Here is a 20,902-nt window from a genome sequence, read left to right as displayed (position 1 = left end):
GGAATTCGTCCGGGAGAGCGCGGGCGCGCGGCCTGGAGAGAGCGGAGGAGGGAGCGGGCGAGGCGCCGGAGTCCGCGCTCGGCCAGGGAGTGGCAGCCCGGTGAGGAGGCGAGAGGTTTGGGGCCTCTCCTCTCTGCCAGGCTCCGCCGTGTGTGCTCGCGGATACCGTTTCCTTTTCTCCCGGGACTCGGAGCCCAGGCAGCGCTGCCTCGGTTTTCCTCAGAACAGGCCAGCCTGTCTCTCGTGGGGCGGCGCGCAGCCTGCCCGAAGGGAGCCTTCTGCTCTCGCCTGGCCGCCGTGCGGGCCGTCGGGGTGACCGCGTCCCCGGGCCTCGGGGGTCTGAGCACGCGGAGGCCGGAGGGAGCCTGTCCCGACCCCCGGGGAGAGGGCCCGGGCCCCCTCGGGCCCCGCTGACTCATGGCGGCGGGGGCGACGGCGGGAGGCGGATCGGGGCTCGTCCTTTATCCCCTGGGGGACTGCGGCGACTGCGGGCGGGATGCATTTCTAGGCTGTATCTGAGGAACTAGCCGGCGTTGCGTTATTGGCTGGGGTGAAGGGGTTAGAGTCCACCAAATCTCTTCTCAAGAGTTGCACAGATAGAATCACAGAATATTAGAACTGGGAAATACCTTAGAATAGTGGTTCTTAGCTTGTTTTGGAACACATAGGCTAGGGGTCAGGGTATAATTGGCTTCATAAGCTGTTGAATTGCTCTTTTAACCATCCCTCCATCCCCAGGTCGAATTCGCCGTTTTTTTTCACTATTGCAAGGAAGTCCTCAGTTGATAACAGTGCATATCAGTCTCCCCTCTGTTTTCAGTTATTTTATTAGGATATAGTTCTGGGAATGAGAAATCCACGGACTTTCTCTTCAGAGAAACGCAGTCATGTACCAAGACTTCTGCACGCAATAGCAAGAGATCACAGTCTCTGACTTCCGTCTCTGGATCCTAGATTAAGCATAGGTGGTTTAGAAGAGGTGGGGATTAAAGTAGATCACCTCCTCTGTGTCAAATACTGGAGTTTAGGCACGTTCTATCCATTACCTTACTTAATTCTTAACTCAATGCCTGGCTAATTTTCGTCAAAACTCTATCGGGTAGATAATCTTATCTCCATTGCACAGATGAAGAAACAGACTGAGGTTCAGTGATTCACACAGTGGGACTCACACTTAGGCTTGCTTTACTCCAAAGCCCATCTGCTTTTCATTATCCCCTTCTGACCTTTAAATCAGAATTATCAAGCACCTACTGTGTGCCAAGGCATTTTCTCCCTTACAACAGTTTTTCAATTAGGGATTATTACAGATAAGGATCTTAGTCTAGAGAAGTGAAGACATGATCAAGGAAACACATCTGAGTTGTGGGAACCTGATCTACAACTCGTACTTCTCCTCCTGGTCCACAGCTTTGGCAGAGTAGGGATACAAATCCGGATTTGTCAGATTCCGAGTCATGTTCTCAAGCACTGTGATGGTTAAGACTAGGAAATTCTTTTACTTGCATTTGTTTTGTTTATACATTTAGGAATCCCCTTTTTATTTCTAGACTTCTGTCCTAGTCTAGTTGGGTATCTGGTTTTCTTTGAATGGCATTGTTTCAGTCTTGATTTTCGTTTCTGCTGCAGTTAGGAATCTAAGTAAACAAGAAAGCATGACTCTTCAATATGGTCTGAATGTACAGTTGGTGGGGTGAAGATGAACTTTCCTTGTAAAGCTTGTCCATCATAGCTTGCTATAATGAATTCTGCAAGTATTTTTCAGCAGTTAAGTCTTCATTAAGATAAAGATGCTGATAATTCATAACGTATACTGAATCTGTGACTACATTCATTTTCTCAGATAGTAAATGGATTGAAAATATTTGCTGGGTTCATGGAAGAACATGTAACCTTTCGAAAAATAATCCTGATCGCTATAAACTGTATATGGTTAGGAGGCAAAGGAGAATATTCTGAAAACTATTCTCAGCTCATTTGGAACTTCTATTTACTTTACGGAATTACTACTTTCTACAAAGTATTTACTGTCTTTTACACAGAATACTATATTTCTCACCATATTTTTTGAGATGTTTCAATCATATAGAAAATTAATAGACAAATGAGTAAGCCAACTTTCCAGAGTTGTTCCATCTTAATATTTTGCCATATTTACTTTATACCTTGTTTGCAAGTAACATTACTAGTATGCTGAATTTATTCTTTTTCTTTCCTAGACGTGTTGTTATACTTTTGTTACATATGTATGTATCTGTAAACAATATAGAGCATTACTCTACCTGTTTTTAAACTTTGTACAATGATATGATACTGTACCTATATTTGTTCAGAAGTGTTTTTAGTTGCTTAACATTATTTTTAAGAAGTAGCCTTATTGATTGTTAATCTATTTTAATTGCTGTGTAGTATTCCATTGTATGAATGTACCAGAATTTTTTTATCCAGTTTCCTTCTGACAGACATTTAAGTTGTTTACATTCTTTTGCAATTCTAAACGATGCTGCTATGAACTTTCTTATGCATGTTTCCTTATGTTCCTGTGGGAAAGGTTTTGGATATATACATAGAACTGGACTTCCTGGTGTTGGGTATCTTCAGCTTTGCTAGAAATTGTTAATTTCTGTCCAAAGTGGTTGTAGTGATTTACACTCTCCCCAGCAGTATCCTCCATTAAGTTGTCTTCAAAGGTATCAGTGTACTCTAGTTTTACAGAAATGACGGTGCTTGCATCCTTAAGGCACAAATTGCTTTGTTCATTTCTTTTATGCCTATATGCTGTTAAGTCCAGCATAATTTTAGGGAGAAAGATAAAGGAATAAGGTCGAGATTGAACGAAATACTAATTCTCCCTTCTGCTATTGCTATGTTCCCTCAAGTACAACTTTACTGCTTGTTGTGTTTGTACTTGTGATGCAGACAGACCCTAATGAAGTAAATTGTTTACTGATTTTTTTTATTGTTTTTGTGTCAATAGATTGTCCGAGGATTAAAAAGTAAGCAGCGTTGTTTGTTGGAGAGCCCTACAGGAAGTGGGAACAGCTTAGTCTTACTTTGTGCTGCTGTAGCGTGGCCACAGGCTCTTCTTCGTGGTAAGTATGTGGTTGATATATTCAGCTTGATTATTGGGACTTGAAAAAAATGTAATAAAGTACTTTTTATCCAGAATGATTCATTTAAGGAAATAGCAGTAACTAAGAATATACTTTTGGTCTTTGTTTTAATCCTCCCTGCTTGATATTTTAATGAATCTCAATATAAACGAATACTCAAGTGGTTGTGCCTTTATTACATTATTAATCTTTGACTATTATCTTTTTGTAAATTATGTAAATTGATGATAATTTCTCTATAAATGTCTCTGACATCATAAGTGTTTCTCTCCTGTCCTAATTTGATGCTACAGATAGGGTGACCAACTTGTCCAGATTTGCCAGGTACTTTCCCAGGTTTAGCCCTGAAAATCTTACAGCCTGGGAAACCTCCCAATCCTGGGCAAATTCGAGTGGTTGCTCACTCTAGCTGCAGAGGATGATTAATGTTTGTTTAATTAGAAATATTATAAATAGAGGTTCTTTCACTTTTAGGGAAGCCAGCGGATGAAAGCTTAAGCGAAAACGCTGAAGTACCGTTGTCACGTCGTTGTACGTGCCACTCAAAGAATTTTACAAATGATGGCGAGGACCGAGGAACTTCACGTCATTTCAACAGTCCAAGTACACCACCTTCTGAAAGAAATGGCACTTCATCAACTTGTCAAGGTAGGTTATATTTTTGCCTGGGTCTGTTGGTATCTGTAATAGGAACCTTCATTACTGTTGTTATGAGACCTAATTTGATAAATTTGATGAGCATAATTCATTAGGTACCTCCATCTAATTTCTCTGGAATTATTTTTAGATAACACAAGAGTGGTCAGAAATCCTTGGACTACTTTATTCTTGGCTTGGCTTTTAATTGATTTGGACATTTTGCTAGCTTAAATCATTTTTTGAAGCAGGCAAGGCAAAATAAATGATATTCAGAAATTGATGTTATTTGTAGGCAGGATTGTTAATTATAGGTTAGAATTTTAGAAAACATTGATTTGTATTGTAAGACAAAATCTAGTTAGCCTCATTCATTCTTGATAAGTTTGCATGAACTTCTGAAGCCAGTATCCTGCATGAGGATGAGATATGTTTTAGGTATGATCCTTGAATAGTTGTAATTAGATTTATTTAATGAAATATATTAAGAATAACATAAGACTCTTAATTTTTAAAAAATATTTCTCTGGCTTTGACTATATGGAAAAGATTGATCGTTATTTGCCTAAGCCAGAAACCTAGGAGACATCCTGTACACGTTGCTCTCCCTTATTTCTCCGTGCAAATCTCTATCTCCATTGACAACTCCCTGGTCCAAACTACCATCTCTTGTTTAGAGCACGCAATAACTTCTTTTCCTGCTTTCACTCATGCCATTCTTTAACTAATCACTGGCAGGGAGAAAAGAGGTGGCCATGACTGACTTAAGTCTCAACGTATCCACTTCCTAAAATCAAGAATGGAGTCATCTTCCTCTAAAGCACATGACTATGTGTGGAGGAGGGTGGCTGCTGGAACCCAAGTGTGATTCTGTTAGGAGTGAGGAAGAGGAGATGGAATAGTTACTGGAGAGGTGACCAATAGTGTTGTCTACACTGTTTTGACCCTTAGCCCTTTTGACTTTCTTTCCATTCCTTCAAAGGGTCATGCTTTCTTCTGCCTCAGAGCCTTTGCTTGTGTTAGTGTCTCTTCTGAGGAAAGTTACATCTTCAACTTGTTATCCTCCTCTTCCATTAGGTATCGCTTAAATTTCACTTCCTTGAGGGAGCCATGCTGACCTTTCCGTTAGATCAGATTTGGTTTCCCTGTTATTTTGTGTCATCTCACTGTGTTTGTCTCCTTCACAGCACTTGTCTGTGAAGTGTTTATTATCCATGTGTCTGTGTGCATCTTTTATTGATCTCTGCTTCCCCTAGCAGACTGTGTTCTCCATGAGGTCAGGAGCCATGTCAGTTTGCTTACCATTGTAACCCTGGAACCTAGCAGAGTGCTTGGCGTATAGTAGGTGCTAGATAACTATTTGTTGTGTGAATGAATGGAGTTGATTTTGAGCTAATTATAGAAACTCTGGTTTATAATATTTATGTACAACCTGTATTTTTTTTAGAAAAGCTTTATTGAAATATACTTGACAAAACAAACTGCATTTATTTAAATGGTATGCTTTGGGGTCCTCGCGTCAGGGCCTGTGCAGGGCCCTCCTGGGGAATCGCGGCGCGCGCTGCTGCGGCTGCCCCCTTCGCGCGGGGAGGGGCGGGGGCCGGGGGCGAGCGCGCCTGCGCGCTGGGTGGGTGCCTTGTCCCAAGTTCACGTGTCTCGAGGGTGGGACTGCGGGTCTCTGCTTGCAACGGCGGCGCTAGAGCGGAGCGTGGGCTGCAGCGGCCGGAGTCATGGCAGCACAGGCATTTAGAAAGTTTCTTCCCCTCTTTGACCGAGTTTTGGTTGAAAGGAGTGCAGCCGATACTGTAACCAAAGGAGGCATTATGCTTCCAGAAAAATCTCAAGGAAAAGTATTGCAAGCAACAGTAGTAGCTGTTGGATCGGGCTCTAAAGGAAAGAGTGGAGAGATTCAACCAGTTAGTGTGAAAGTGGGAGATAAAGTTCTTCTCCCAGAGTACGGAGGCACCAAAGTAGCTCTAGACGACAAGGATTATTTCTTATTTAGAGATGGTGACATTCTTGGAAAGTATGTAGACTGAAATGAATCACTATTGAAATGGCATCACGTGAAGCTGCCCATTCCACTGAAGTACTGAAATCTTTCATCATGTAAATAATTTCCATGTCTCTCTTTTATAATAAACTAATGATATCCAAACTAATGACATCCCGTGTCTCTAAAATTTAGTTTCACTGTACTGATATAAACATTTCCAAATAAAAATATATAAATGAAAAAATAAAAAATAAAATAAATGGTACGCTTTGATAAGTTATGGCCTCCACCATAAGGTGTACCTCCATGAAACTTTCAGTCAGCGTCAAGATAGTGAACATATCCATTACCTTCAAAAGTTTTCTCATGCACCTTTGTTATCCCTCCTTCCCACCCCTCTCTGACTTACTCTCCCCAAACAACCACTGATTTGCTTTCTATCACTATAGATTAGTTTGCATTTTCTAGAGTTTATATAAATGGAATCAGACAATTCGTACACCAGTTTTGTCTAGCTTCTGTCACTTAACATAATTCTTTTGAAATTCATCCATGTTGTGTGTGTCAACAGTTTGTTCCTTTGTGTTGCTGAGTAAGGTTCTGTTCTATGGATATACTACAAATTGTTTATCCAGTCACGTGTTGATGTATATGTGAGTTGTTTCTAGTTTTGGGCTATTACAAATAAAGCTGCTATGAACATTTGTATGTAAGTCTTTGTTATGGACATGTGCTTTCCTTTTTATGGGCAAATACATAAGAGTAGAATGAGTGGATCACTTATGTTTAACTCTTTAAGAAACTTCCAAACTGTTACCCAAAGTGTTTATACATTATACCATTTTACATTCCCACCAGCAGTGTCGGAGAGTTCCCATTTCTCTACATCTTTGCTTACACTTGGTATGGTCAGTCTTGTCTGCCATTCTAATAGGCATGTAGTGTGGTATCTCATTGTGGTTTTAATTTGCATTTCCCTGATGACTTATGATGTTGAGCGTCTTTTCATGTGCTTATTAGCCATCTGTCTATCTTCTCTGATAAAATGTCTGTTCGAAACTTTTGCCTGTTTTTTTTTTCTTATTGTTAAGTTTTGAGAGTTCTTTATATATTTTGAATACAAGTGTTTTTCTATCAAATATAGTTTTAGGTTTTACTGTTAGGTCTAAAATCCATTTCGAGTTATTTTTGGTATATGGTGTGAGGTATGGATCCAAGTTCATTTATTTTGCCTATGGATATCTCATTGTTCAGCACCATTTATTGAAAAGGCTATCCTTTATCCACTGCATTGCCTTTGTTCCTTGGTAAAAAATCAGTTGTCAATATATAGACAACTTGCATTTTAGCATCATTGTGAGTTTGGGCTGTTTAGAATAGTCTCTTGAAGCATCAGATGCGATAAATCAGGGTTGTATTCTTTATATTTTTAAGCAAATTCTTTAGTAAGATATAAGCTAAATACAGAAAAGCATACAAATCCTAAGTGTACAGCTTGATGAATTTTCACAAAGTAAACACACTCGTGTATCTACCACCTAGATAAAAATAGGACATTACCAACACCCTACAGCCCCTTCTTATGCTCTTTTCTAGTCACTATCCTTTCTCTCCACAGGTATTGGCTATCCTCCCTTCTGTCACCATTGATGAGTTTTGCCTCTTTATAGAAATGGAGTGATATCTGTACTCTTGAGTCTGCGTACTTTTGCTTAACATTGTATTTTGGGGATTCATTTGTGTTGTTGCATATAGTAGTAGTTCTTGTTGTGGTATATTATTTACTTCTATGAACATATCACAGTTTATTAATCCGTTCTGCAGTTATTAGACATTTGGATGGTTTCTACATTAGGCTTTTAATGCTTTTATGACCATTCTTGTTCATTCTTTTGCAAATAGGTAAGTATTTTCTGTTGGATATATACCTAGGAATGGCATTGCTGGTCATAGTGTATGGATATGTTCAGCTATAGTAGAGACTGCCAACATTTTCCAAAGTGGTTGAACCAGTTTATGCAACCCCTTCCCTACATCCAGTAGTATATGGGAATTACGTTGTTCAGCATTCTTGTTAACACTTGATATGTCCAGTCTTCTAAAATTTTAGCCATTCTGGTGCATGGATGGTGTTCTCGTGAGTTTGAATTGGTATTTCTCTGGTGACTAATGAGGTTGAGCATCTTTTTATATGTTTATTGGTCATTTGAATATTCCTTTTAGTGAATTGCCTATTTAGATTGCCCATATTTCTATTGGGTTGTTTCTTACTGATTTCTTTGAGGTTTTTTTTTTTTTAATATCTTCTGGCTATGTCTTGTTTCTTTATAATTTTGTATTTTAAAGACTTAACCCCTCCAATAAGCTTCCTGCAAATGTCCCTGCTATAGAGAACAGGAAGATAAGCCTATTGGTCTATGCAAATAATAAGATTTTTTTTTAATGAATTGGGGTAAATCTCATTTGGCACATGGCAGTTCAGTTTTTCTAAAACTAAATTATTGTTTTTGGTAGACGTTCCCTGGCCTTTAATGGGCCCATGCAAATTTGCCCCTTGATTTATTTGGGACAGGGTTTCTCAAAAGTGGCACTATTAAAATTTGAATGGGATAATTCTTTGTTGTGGCAGCTGTCCTGTGCACTGTGGGATGCTTAGCAGCATCTCCCAGGCCTCAACCCACTAGAGGCCAGTAGTACCTACCCCCCACTTTGTGACAACCAAAAATGTTTCCAGACGTTGCTGAATGTCCCTGGGGTGGGAGGTGGGGTGTTAAAATTGCCCCGGTCGAGAACCACTGATCTAGATTCGTTTTGTGGGTATTTTACCAGTTTGCCAGGAAATTACAGAGCTCAAAATTACGTGTCTTTTCTAAAATACATATGGAAATACAAAGGACTAAGAATAGCCAAGATATTTTTTAAGCAGCAGGTCAAGGTGAGAAGACTTGATCTATGAGATATCCTGATTTATTATATATAAAGCTATAGTAACTAAAGCACTTTGGTATTAGCACAGTGTTAGACCAGTGGAAAACAGTAGAGAACCCAAATCCAGTTCCACGTGTATCCAGAAACTTGATTTCTTTTAATAGAAGTGCTCTTACAGAGCAGAGGGCAAAGGAGGGGCGTTTCTTTAAGTGGTCCTGGGACTATTAGATATCAGTATGGAAAAAATTCAAATTGGAACCCTACTTTACTCCGTACACAAAAATCCATTCCAGGTAGATTAAAGACCTAGGCATGAAAGGCAAAACTATTAAGATGTTAGAATATAGTGGTTTTCAAACGATGTTCTTAAGAGTCTTAGAAAAAACATGGCTTGTAGTGGGAAGGGGACAGTGGATCAGGGAAGTTCTAGGTCTTGCGTGCTCTTTTGGAAATTTTAAACGCTATTTCTTAAAAAACTGTAGTCCTCCTCAGAAAAGGCTTGAAAACCCGTGCTGTGTGGCATAGATAGCCTTCTGTGTTTGTGCAGACTCAAACTTGTTTTTTTTTTTTGAAAATAGTATTGGACTTGCTTATAGGGCTTTCTCCCCTAGTAGTCTGTAAATCCTTCAAGGCCAGGGACTGGTTTTTTTTCATTGTTTTTCCATGGGGTCTGGAATTGTATGGACTCAATAAAATAAATGCTTGTTAAATGAATTCAAGAACTGGGAGTGGAGGGAATGTATAGAGAAGAGCAGAGAGGAAGGAAGGTACTTTGAAGAACACTCTCATTTACAGAAAGGGAGAAACCACTGTATTGGAATAGTTAAGAACCGTGTTACAGACATTAAGGAAAAAGCAAATGCATTTATTCTGTTGCAAGAATACAGAGTGTTATGTTTGGCTGTATACCTAGAGGTTATGCTTATGGATTTTAGAATCAGACAGCAGGAGTCAGTCATATCTAGGCTCTGCCTCTTACTAGCTAAACAATATTGGGCATGAACTTGACTTCTTTAAAACCTAGTATTCGCACTTATAAAATGGGAATAATATTATTCGGTGATTTAAGAGGTCATTGATGACCTTGAGATAGAGCTTTCCGGATTGTGGGATTAAAAGCTAGATTATAGGAGCTTGATTCTACTATATTGTTAAGCCTAAAGAACATTGAGAAGCTTAGTAGGAAACAAACATTGAGACACTGTAAAGAACGATTTTTATAGAAATGAAATACATTTTCTTGAGAGAATCTTACAGTTATATTTTTTAAGCCACGTTATTGGGAGTGGTCTACAAAAGCATAAAGCTACAATTGGACTTTCCTGTTGAAAGTATATTTCTCAAAATGTTTGCTATATCTTTGTTAAGGTAAACTGAGTGGTAAAGTGCTTTTAAACATGTTGAGCATTTCATGTTTTAAAGTATGTTATGAAATTTTTAGAAATAAATCATACATCTTGATTCCAATATTTTTCTAGAAAAATTTCCTGGAGCAACCCCTGATGGCCTAGCGGTTAAAGTTTGGCACGCTCCGCTTCGGAGTCCCAGGTTCAGTTCCCAGGCGCGAACCACACCACTCGTCTCTCATTGACTATGCTGTGGCAGTGGCTCATGTAGAAGAACTAGAAGGATTTACACGTAGAATATAGAACTATGTAGTGGGGCTTTGGGAAGGGAGAAAGAAGAGAGGCAGATTGGCAACAGATGTTAGCTCAGGGCAAATCTTTCCAAGCAGGGAAAAAAAAAGAAAAAGAAAAATTGCCTAAGTGTAAGTTATTTATACTCATATTTTATGACTTCTTATATAAGACTCTCCTGAAAAAAAACTATACTGGCTGCAAAGCTATCTGCCAATAAACAGGTATCCATATGGAGAGATGAAAATGGTGATTTTCAAGTAGAGAAGAATTCAACCCTTATAAACTACACAGTAGGTAAACAGAATTTGTTGGCAGTGAAATATTCCCGTTAGTTCTAGTAGAACAAGGTAGCCAAGCATCAATCAAGATTTCAGTGGTGCTTGTAGAGAGTAGTTGGGTCATGTCACAGACGTAAATTGTAAATTATTGTAACTTCATTTTATATAGTTACTCATTACAAAGGAGTTTATTATTATACTAGATTATTGAGGCTAACATCATTAAAATGAAACTGCATGGTGCTTTCTTATATAAGAGGAATTTGACAGTAAACTATTTACTTAAGGCATATACTGATAGTATAGCTACTTTGTACTTTTAATTCTTCTGTTGTTTTGATCTAATAATGGCATTTTGGGGGGTCAAAATACCTTTTTTTAGAAACCTTGATACAAGCATATGCTGTCTTCAAAATCTTACTTCAAATAAAGCAATAGAGGCAAGTTGGAAGTAAAAGCATGGAATACATAAACAAAATAATAAGGGAATTATGGTGCCAGTTATCAATGGATTGCCCCTGTGTAACAACATCAGAGTGTTGCCCTCTATTGTCTGTTCTGCAATAATGGAGCTGCACCCAGTAGACATTTCTCTTTTGCACCTGGCAGGGGTTAAGCTTTTGTCAGAGAAGGTTTAGGACAAAGGGCCTTCCATCCTAATTCCAGGGTGCTTCCATTCTTTTCTTTTTCTTTCTCCTGCAGTACAACCAGCAGTGGCACAATTCAGGGGTGTCTACAGGACTCACCCACAGTGGGTGATCCACAGTGGATTCAGTGGATCCCCTTGGATGGCTTAATAAGGAGAATGAGTGGCACCGCTGCAAGTGGAATCCCAGTGAATCCAGTAGGCATCCCAGCCTCAGCCTACCTGCCCCTGGGAGGGGACAGGGCTTTCCTGTTTGCCAGTCTCAGCCTGCTGTTCCCTACCTGCTGAGCTCTGCCCTGACCAGGGACTGGTACTGGCCTTGGGAAACATGACAATCTTCTCCACCATCCCTGTGCTGCAATCATTCCTTCTCCAACAAGGCCTGAAGGCAGCCTTGGCGAGGGGGTCCTCTCCCAAATTTGTTTCTTTCTTAACTACTCTACTGTAATTCTGGGCTATTCTCTATAGTTCCCTTTAAAGGTTTATGGTTAATTGTTCATTATATAAACTGTCCCTGCTCAATCTATTGGTTGGTTTCCGTGTCCTGATTGAACACTGATTCTTATCATTATATATTATTTTATAGTGTGTTAGTGCTAAGGGGAAAAATGAAAGGGGAACAAGTTGGATAGGGAGTGTCAGGACAAGAGGATAGTTTATATTTTAAATGACATGGTCAATACAGCCTCACCAAGATGACATTTGAACACAGAATTAAAGATAGTGAAGAAGATGAGGCATGAAATCATCATGTGGAAGAGGATTCCAAGTGGAAGGAACATAGAGTACAAGTCTACAGGTGGGAGAGTGCCTGGCATGTACCAGGAGCATAATGGAGGGCAGAGGGACTGGAGCAAATGGTACAGGGGATGACTGGCCAAAGATGATGTCAGAGAGAGTGTGGGACCAACTGTATTGGGCTTGAGGTCCATCATAAGGACTTGAACTTTCCCCCTGAGAGAAATGGAGAGCCCCTTGAGAGATTTCACAATGTCAGGGTGTGACATCTGGTTTTAAAGGGTCACTCCAATTGGTGCATTGAGGATAGATTGCGGGTCAAATATAGAGGCAGAGAAACCAGTTAGAAGGATACAGCGATAATCCAGGCCAGAACAATGGTGCAATGTGGTCCACCCAGCCATCAGGGAGTAACAGGGTGTGGACTTACATACCCACCGCAAGCAAAGAAAAAACTAGTCCAAATACCTGATATGATTATTTTGCTAATGATCAGTCTACATATGCAGTGGGTGAAAGTCCACAAGGCCAGAGAAAAGCAACCTTCATGTAAAGAAAAATTCTAAGGAACTGTAAGTCACACCACCTGCAACAACCACAGATTCTAGAATTATTTGAGATGCCAAGACAATGAGGAGGGAATAATCTTTTCAACAAGTAGTGCTGGGACAGGTGGATATCCACATGTGAAAGAATAAAGGTGAACCCCTACCTCACACCATATACAAAAATGTTACATCTTCTTACCATCAAAGATGTAAATGTAAGACCTAAAACTATAAAACTCTTGGAAGAAAACATGGCCCTGGATTAGGCAATGTTTTTGTAATTGTGGCACCCAACACATAAGCAACCAAAGGGAAAACAGATCAATTAAACTTCATGAAAAGTAAAACTTGAGTGCATTGAAAGACACGATCAAGAAAGCGAAAAGACGACTCACAGAAGGGGAGAATATGTTTACAGATCTTTACATATCTGATAAAGGTCTACTATTGAGAATATATAATACATTCTCCCCTCTCAACAATAAAATACAAATAGCACAATGAAAAATGGGCAATGCGTTTGGATAGGCATTTCTCCACAAGAAATACATGCCTGCCTGGTGCTGTGCTGTCCCTGCCTGAGGCTGCAGTTCCTGTGCTGGCCATCAGGTGGCAGCCTCCTGTGTCAGTGGTGCCCACTGAGCTGTGCTGGAGCAACTGGGGAAAGGAGGATTCACGCAGAAGTCATGCTGACCCTCCCCCTGCCTCAGGACCCACTTGCACTTCCTATTACTAGTGTTCCTCTTCACCGACTGAGTGGAGCAAAAGCAGGAAGGAGGGATCCAAGATGCCCCTATTTGTTCATTCGGCAGCTATGTGCCAAGCCATCACCCTGGGCCGGGAGCCCTGGTGGGCCCAAGGGTGGTGCTGAAATCTACCCAGTGGTCCCTGCCCACCAGGAGTTCAGTCTGGAGGCAGATGGACAAAAGCACAAAATCAGAGACACGTGAAAGAGAAGAGCATGAACTGGAATGAAAATAAAGAGAGTCCTGCAGGGAGGGCTGGGGTCTCACTGGGTAGGAGGGTCTGAAAGGCCTGACTGAGGTGACATTTGCTGTGACCAGAATGACATGAGGACCCAGCGCTGCACTCACCTGTGATCAGCGTGCCAGGGAGAAGGCACTGCTGGTGTGGAGACACCCAGGCAGAAGTGTGTTTGGCCAGAGGAGGTTAGAGAGGTGGGCACTGTGGCTGCAGAGAACCTGGAGGGGAGAGGAGGGAGAAGGGCAGGCCAGACCTGGGAACTGGGAGATGGTGTGAGGTGTCTCCTCCTCTCTGACAACACTGCTCCCCACCCTGCATCTGTAAACCGCAAATATTCACTCTCTCTCCATCTCTGTGGACCAGGAATCCTGCACAACTGAGCTGGAGCCTCTGCTCATGACGACTTCCAGGTTGGGGCTGTGGCCTCCACTGAGGCTGGACCAGGGTGAGATGTGCTGTCAAGCTTACTCCTGTGGGCTCGGTCAGGATCAGCTTCACTGAGAGCCTGGCTCCTTTCTGTCTGTTGGCCAGGGCACTCCCTTGGTTTTCTTCTGCGTGGGCCTCTGCATAGGGGAGCTCAGGACGTCCATGTATGTCCCCAGGTCCAGGGGTTAGACAGACTGAGAGAGGGGAACAAGGGGAGAGGGAAGAGGGAACACAAGAGAGCGAGTGAGAGAGAATGACAGCCTCGGTGATGGAATCTGGGAAGGGTCGTCCTGTCACTTGTGCTGGGTCTGCTGGTCAGAAGCCAGTCCCTAAGCAGTCAGTGGTCCACAGGGATGTATAGAACAGGCAGGGAGATCATCCCTGCAGGGGCACGCTGACCTTGACTCGAGTGTCCTGGTGGCGAAAGGCTCCCTTCCTACCTGGGCTGATCCTGCGTTGAGCTCAGATCCTCCTCCTTGGGAGTGTTGCTCATCGCGGCCCGGGTGTGCTCTCCCGGGTTCCCTGGGCTCCTGTCCCCTCCAGGAGGGAGATGTACACTGAGGGGGCTGAGGCCAGAGCAAGCAGGGACCACTCCACCCTCCCAGCTCATTTGCTTCCTTCCCCAGGAGGGCCGACTCCTCAGGAGCCTCTCCTCACTGCTCACCATCTTCTCTGCTCTGAGAGCACCTCGTTTCAGCCTCTGAAGAAGACCTGGGGAGAAGTTTCCAGGTGGGAAGGCCTCTCTGCATGGGAGCCCCAGAGTGGACAGGGACCTTCGACAGGGCTGGGCATTGTCCCCTCAGTCAACTTGGACTTCCTGGGAGGCAGCAACACCTGGGGGCAGGGCCCAGGCTGGTGGCAGGTCTCTAAGCATCCCCACAATGCCCATCTTCCTGGTCTCACCTGATTGAGCACAGGCCTGCACAAGCACACAACCTTTCAGACCCCCTGGGGTTATGTGCAGCCCATCAAGGCCGCTGTGTCTGTCTCATTGTGTGGTTGTCCGTCTCACCTTCCTGGCTGATTCGCTGCTCTGTTCTAGATCCAACCTCAGGCGGCTGCAAAGTTGACCTTCCACGTCAGCTTGCCACTGAGATGGCTACTGTTTCCAGAAATGCTTAGGGGCCGGGCTTTGCCCACGCATGGCGACATCAAGTGGGCAACCTGTGACAGTGAAGCCACCCCCATTCAGGCTTGCGCCGCTCACAGGGCCGTCACACTGAGGGGGTGGGGACGGGACCTGCCCTGGGCAAAATCACCACGACTCTCACTGTTCTTCCCTCAGCTTCAAATGCTCCTCAGTTGGTTGTATGTCTTTGGTCTCTTACCAGAGGTTGTTTTCTGACAGCACGTCCGGTGTGATCATGGCTTTCCGGGAAGAGGATTGGCTGAATTCCTCACTCAACCATTCGGTGTGTCCTGCCGACCCACGCCGATCACTTTCTGAAGGCGCATCCTTTCAGCAATCTGAGGACCCAAGATTGTGAGTCTGTGTCCTGGAGGGATTTTGAGAAGAGCTGGTGGGATGGCAGTATTGCAAAGCATAAAGTCTTGCTTCCAGAAAGCTCTCTGGGATCCTCATCATCTTGCTGTTTTGGAGTCAAAGCCCTGAGATCTTTAAAAAGCCAGCAGTGTTAGAACATGGGCAGGACAAACAAAAGTCTCTGGGCTCCAACACCAACTAAAATATTCTGAATTTCTAGTAACCTGAGACGAGTGGAAAGGAGTTGGGAGTGTGGAGTGGAGGGGCGGTTTGGGCCAACTACGCATCTGGGAGGAGAAATGCCATGCAGAGCAGCCTTTCTGGGGGCATAAGTGTGGGACATGTGTGCAGACCCCCGCTGCAGACATTGCTGCTGCTGCCCTTCAGTTCCCTCAGCCCACTTGAGTCCCTGCAGTCCCTGGGAGCCAGTCCCCAGCAGGCCCACAGTGTCCCCCTGGAGCACCTGCATCCACTCTCTGCCTGAGGGCTCTCTCCTGCACCGGGAGCTTCCTCTCCTGCAAGCCTGTGCCAGCCTGTAGCACAGAAGCCTTCATGACCCGGGGTAAACCCTCCACCCACGGGGACAGAGCCAGTCCGGGTGGGATCTCATCTCCCAACAGGACTAGGATGGATGCTCACCTCAATGCTCCCTCGTCAGGCCCCGCACTGGCTCTCCACCTCCAGGCTCCCTTCCCCATGGCCTCCCTCGGGCCTCCTCCATCACCTGCAAACAAACCACTTGCCCTACATCCTAGTCTGCTTTGGGGCCCAAACTCTGCTGAGGCTCCACGCTGGCTGTGACTTGGAGCAGGTTGTCCAGCCTTCTGGACTTGAGCTTCCTCACCTGTAAGATGGGGACAAAAGGCCTGCTTCCCGGAGTCGTCAGAGGAGACACAGCGTGGGAAGATGCAAACCGCTGCAAAGAAGGATGCCCGGTGATCACCCAGTGAAAACACCAACCTTGCCAAAGAAACAGGAGCTCGTGAGGCTGAGGGAGGAATGCGGGCAGCCTGTCCAAACAACGTGGAGAGTCACTGACGAGTGTGGCCGTGCAGGGTAGGCCCCCGAACAGTGGAAGAGCCATTCGACAAGGAGGGTGACAGGACAGAGGCTTCCAAGGAGAAAGATTTAAGTGTTGGAGGATCACAGAGGCCTTAGGAAAATCATGAGGCCCTGGAACATGTTTACTGAAATGCTATTATTGGCCAGAAGAATATGTTACAAATACCCAGTCCACTCTGGATTACTTCTCATTGGTTGTAGGAATGAGTGCACACTTGTGATTAGAACCCACATTTTGTTAAATGTAGGATATCTTTATTTTTCTTAACTTTTAATTATTTTTTTTTGTCGATGAAGTGCCAAGCATGGGTTTTCTCCGTTCTTTTCTTTGCATGGGTGGCCTCTACTTTCAGAAGTGGATTCCTGGTGCTCATCACCCCTGCTAACCCGAGGGACAGCCCTCTTTCAGGTCACACAGTGGATGTGAGCTCCAGGTGGGCAGGGACCACGTGGGGTCATACTCACTGGTGAAGTTACAGTGCTCGGCCCATGGCAGGGACCAGAACGTATTGGCTGAATGAGTGAGTGAAACAATGAACGAATGCATGAATGAGTACATGAGTGCAGGAGTGAGTGAGTGAAGGAATGAGTGAAGGAATGACTGGGTGAATGAAGCAATAAGTGAGTAAACCACAGAAGCTGGATCCACACAGGAGGAGCCTTTATCTGTGGCAGGCTCACAGGGGGTCACAGCACAAGCCCTGGACGGTGGCATGGAGCATGTCCAGCTGTCCTCCCAGCGCTGAGCCTCCGTCACCTGCAACACAGTGTGGTCCTGGATCTTCTTCAGCTCCTCCTCAAACAATGCTGAATGTTCCCGGGAGCAGGGCAGCAGGAAGGGAACCTGAGGAGGGACTTCCCAGACCCTGCGCCCTGGAGGACCACTGTGACAGCCTGGCAGGGGGCTCTTAACACGCTCCGGGCACCAGGCTAGAGATGCTCAAGCCATTCCTCAGGGAAGTCTCCCAACAGCCCATCAGGAGGCCAAGTTATTTCCTCATTGTACAGATGGGGAAACAGGCTGAGAGCCTCACCTGCATCACCAGCTAGAAAGAGGCTGAGCAGGGACTAGGACCCCTGTTTCTCTGACTTTGGATCATTGCAAACCACTGTCCTGCACTGTGGCCTCCTCGGGCTCAGGGGTCCTGGCCTCCCTGGGGCCTGCACCCTTCTGGCCTCCAGCCATCACTGAACTAAAGGGACAGGGCCACTCCGTCTGCCTGGGGCTGGGTATGGTGGCCGGGGAATGGCCAGCTGTGGGCGCTGTGGGCTCTCCCAGTACCAAGGACCAGCCTATCCCCCCGCAGAGTGAGGTCTCTCTGGGCATCAGGACCAAAAGTTCTCAGAACTTTAGGGAAAAGAGGTCCCTCTCTCAGCATGGGGGAGCCCTTCTCAGGCAGGCCCAAGGGGTCTAAGAGGCACTGGGTTCAAATCCCGGCTCTGCCACTCTGCAGGGCACAGAGGGGGCAAGTCTCTTTGAGCCTCAGTTTCCTCATCAGTGAAATGAAGACAATAATTGCTCCTCCCCCAAGGAGTTGTGGGGAGGATTCAAGGAGATAGCTCAAGAGGAGAACAGAGGCCCCGGTAAGTGCTCATCACCGTGAGCTGTTCCTGCTGATGTCACCCCACTCAGAGCCCCCTGGGGCCCTTCGCCTCTGCCCACTCTGATCTCCCCCCAGGCATGCCCTACTCGCTCTGACTCCGCTGTTCCTCTGGAATGCCTTTCTCCACCCCATCTCGTCCCACGGCAGTCAGCCAGCCAGGTGGGGATCCAGGACCCAGCCCCATCTCTCCTCTCTTGATTCCTCTTCATTAGAGCTAGCAGCTGTTGAGATCTGAGAAGGTGCAGGGCACTCCAGGTGCAGCCTCAGCGAACTTGTCTGACACCACCATGAAAGGTCGGCTGCCACCCCACTTCACAGGTGAGGAAACCGAGGCTCCAATGGCAATGCCTCTCCGAGGTCACCAGGGCTCTCTCCCTCATCCCCACTGAGCAGGGCCCCTCCATCGCAGAGGCTGAATGTGCTGGATATGTGGGCTGGGGCTGGCACAGTGCCTGAGGCAGCCATCACTCCTGGAAAACCCTGAGGTATGCTTTGGGCACGATGACCTTCTCCAAAGCCTCTAGCCCCGTGCTCTGACCTTCTGGCACCTTCTATGACACCTCCGCTCTGTCTTGTAAAAGTCACTTCTGCTCACACAAGCTCAAGTGGGTCCTGCTGTTGCAACTGAGAACTCCCCCTGGAGGGAGCATGTTCAAGGAGGTCCCTGTGACTCACTGCACTGACCTAGATGTACTTTCCTGACTGAGGATGGGGTTCTCTGCTTGGAGGGAGAGGGAGCAGGCAGGAGTGTCCAGACCCTCGTCATCATCTGTCCTGGATGGCAGGCCAGGCTGCTCAGCTCAGGTGAGTTAGGGAGCAGGAGGGGCATGGACAAGGCCAAAGCGGGGTTAGGTGTGTTAGGGGCGGGGCCAGGGGTGAGGGGAGTGGTAGGGACAGAAGCAACAGGAGCGAGGCCTTCCAGCTGGGCAGGTCACCCCAGGTACCTTCATCCCCTGCATCCTAGCTGCTCCTCCTTCTCCCTCCCTCCCTCAGGTCTCTGCTTCAGGGTCTCTGGACTCCCTGTTCCCAAACAAGATCACAGGGTAGAAGGAGACCTTGGGTGTCAGAGACTGTGACCAACACCTTAACATCACGTTTACATTATGAGCCAGAATCTCCGCCTCTAGGGATCGGTCCTAAAGAAGTAGAGATTTATGGATGCAGGTGTTCCTTTCAGCACGATGACGGGAGTGAAAAATCAGAAATGATCCGTGTTGCCCAGCAGAGGCTCTTAGGCAATTCTGAGGCCGACGCAGAGGAGGAAGAGGATTGACTGGCCAGGGTCCAGCCCTGGGGAAATCAGGTTCCAGAAGAGCACACTCCCTGCAGTCCTTCCCACACGATAGCCGCAAGTGCACACCCACACACACTTGCACATAGACATACCCATGTGCATACAGATGCACACAGCTGAATGGGCACATGCACACACGTGCACACACACGTGCATACAAAGGCAAAGGACTGAAACGGTGAACACTGCCTGTTAAGGGCACTCCTCAGTTTCCACTTAATTCTTAATTCCCTTAGCATTCAGGGCCGGCCCCGTGGCTTAGCGGTTAAGTGCGCACGCTCCGCTGCTGGCGGCCCGGCTTCGGATCCCGGGCGCGCCCCGATGCACCGCTTCTCCAGCCACGCTGAGGCCGCGTCCCACATACAGCAACTAGAAGGATGTGCAGCTATGACATACAACTATCTACTGGGGCTTTGGGGGGAGAATAAATAAATAAAATCTTTAAAAAAAAAGAATTCATTCTTTTACTGTAATTAACGTACATTGTCTTTGTAATAAAAACCTTTACAAAGAAAAACTAAATAATGTACTTCAGTCCAAAGATGAATGATAAATGGATAACATTAACATGTGATTTTAATCTTGTTAGAATTATAAGAGGAATAGAGGCACATTCTATCAAGTTGAAACATCACGCAGGCCTCTAAAGGAGAAGAGAAGCGAGTGGCAATTCCCATCCCCAGAGGTGAACCCCATGGATGATTTGGTGCGTATCTCTCTGGCTCTGTCTCTCTCTTTCTCTGTCTGTCTCTGTCTCTCTCTCACACACAGATTCATGTTCCTAGATGCATGTCTCCCGGCTGATATCACATATTAGTGGTCTTACAGATGGGACGGATGGATCCCATCGCCTCGCCATGGACAGTAGCGTTCCTTCCAATTGCTTGCTATTGCAACCAGTGCTGTGATGAATAGTCTGGAAAATACATCTTTGAAAAGTTAGGCAGGAATTTCTGTGGGATGAAGTCCTGGGATCAGTACCGCCAGCACAGGCGTGCCCCTGGGGACTGCGATGGGTCCTGCAGGTTGGTCTCCAGAGAGGAGTGTCCTTTCACACTTGTCTCGAGGGGTCTACTGGGGCCTCTGCTTCCTCACATTGTCACCAGGTCTGGTCGTCACCACACTGGAACCCAGCCCGTCTGATGGGGCCCAGTGCCCTCTCCACAGTGTCTCCATGTGCGCCTCTCCTCCTCGGGGAGCTCGCGCATCTCTGACACATGCTGCCCCTGTGTATCACCTCTCGTTGGCGTTGAATGTGTTTGCTCTTTATCTCTTTTTAAAACTCTGACTTTCGAGCGTTTTTTTGGACCACAAGGATGCGTAACCTTTCCCTGGCCTTGTGTGATGAGGAATACACTCCAGTTTGTGGTTTGTCTTTCCAGCTTTCTACCCTTTCTTGTTCTTGTTTTGGCCGCAGGAAGAGCAACGCGTTTCATGTGTGGCTTCTGGCTCTGGTGTTCCACTTAGAACAGCAGTCTGTACCCCAAGATTATGCACATATTTACCAGAAGGGCTTTTTTTGATAC

At 45.4% G+C, this 20,902-nt stretch overlaps 1 long non-coding RNA gene and 1 pseudogene across 6 annotated transcripts; both read left to right on the top strand.

Annotated features, from left to right (window-relative positions):
• The first annotated feature begins 15 nt into the window (after positions 1–15).
• On the top strand, positions 16–20,416 carry LOC147911422 (uncharacterized). Of its 6 annotated transcripts, XR_015550904.1 has the most exons (10): positions 16–100; positions 2,978–3,092; positions 3,588–3,761; positions 11,923–13,673; positions 13,871–13,952; positions 14,560–14,662; positions 15,265–18,062; positions 18,295–19,385; positions 19,966–20,082; positions 20,162–20,416. It is a non-coding gene; the product is annotated as an uncharacterized LOC147911422 (long non-coding RNA). The 6 variants fall into 6 exon arrangements; XR_015550905.1 differs by having other exon boundaries at positions 18,295–18,400; positions 19,966–20,416; XR_015550908.1 differs by lacking the exon at positions 18,295–19,385 and having other exon boundaries at positions 15,265–16,912; positions 19,966–20,416.
• On the top strand, positions 5,448–5,911 carry LOC147911423 (10 kDa heat shock protein, mitochondrial pseudogene; annotated as a pseudogene).
• Positions 20,417–20,902: the final 486 nt, after the last annotated feature.

The sequence above is a fragment of the Ceratotherium simum genome, unplaced genomic scaffold (genome assembly GCF_057802395.1).
Source record: "Ceratotherium simum simum isolate JZ-2026a unplaced genomic scaffold, ASM5780239v1 HiC_scaffold_43, whole genome shotgun sequence".
NCBI lineage: Eukaryota > Metazoa > Chordata > Mammalia > Perissodactyla > Rhinocerotidae > Ceratotherium > Ceratotherium simum.
Note: the sequence above shows the minus strand (reverse complement) of the source record. Positions and strands in the feature narration are given on the sequence as shown.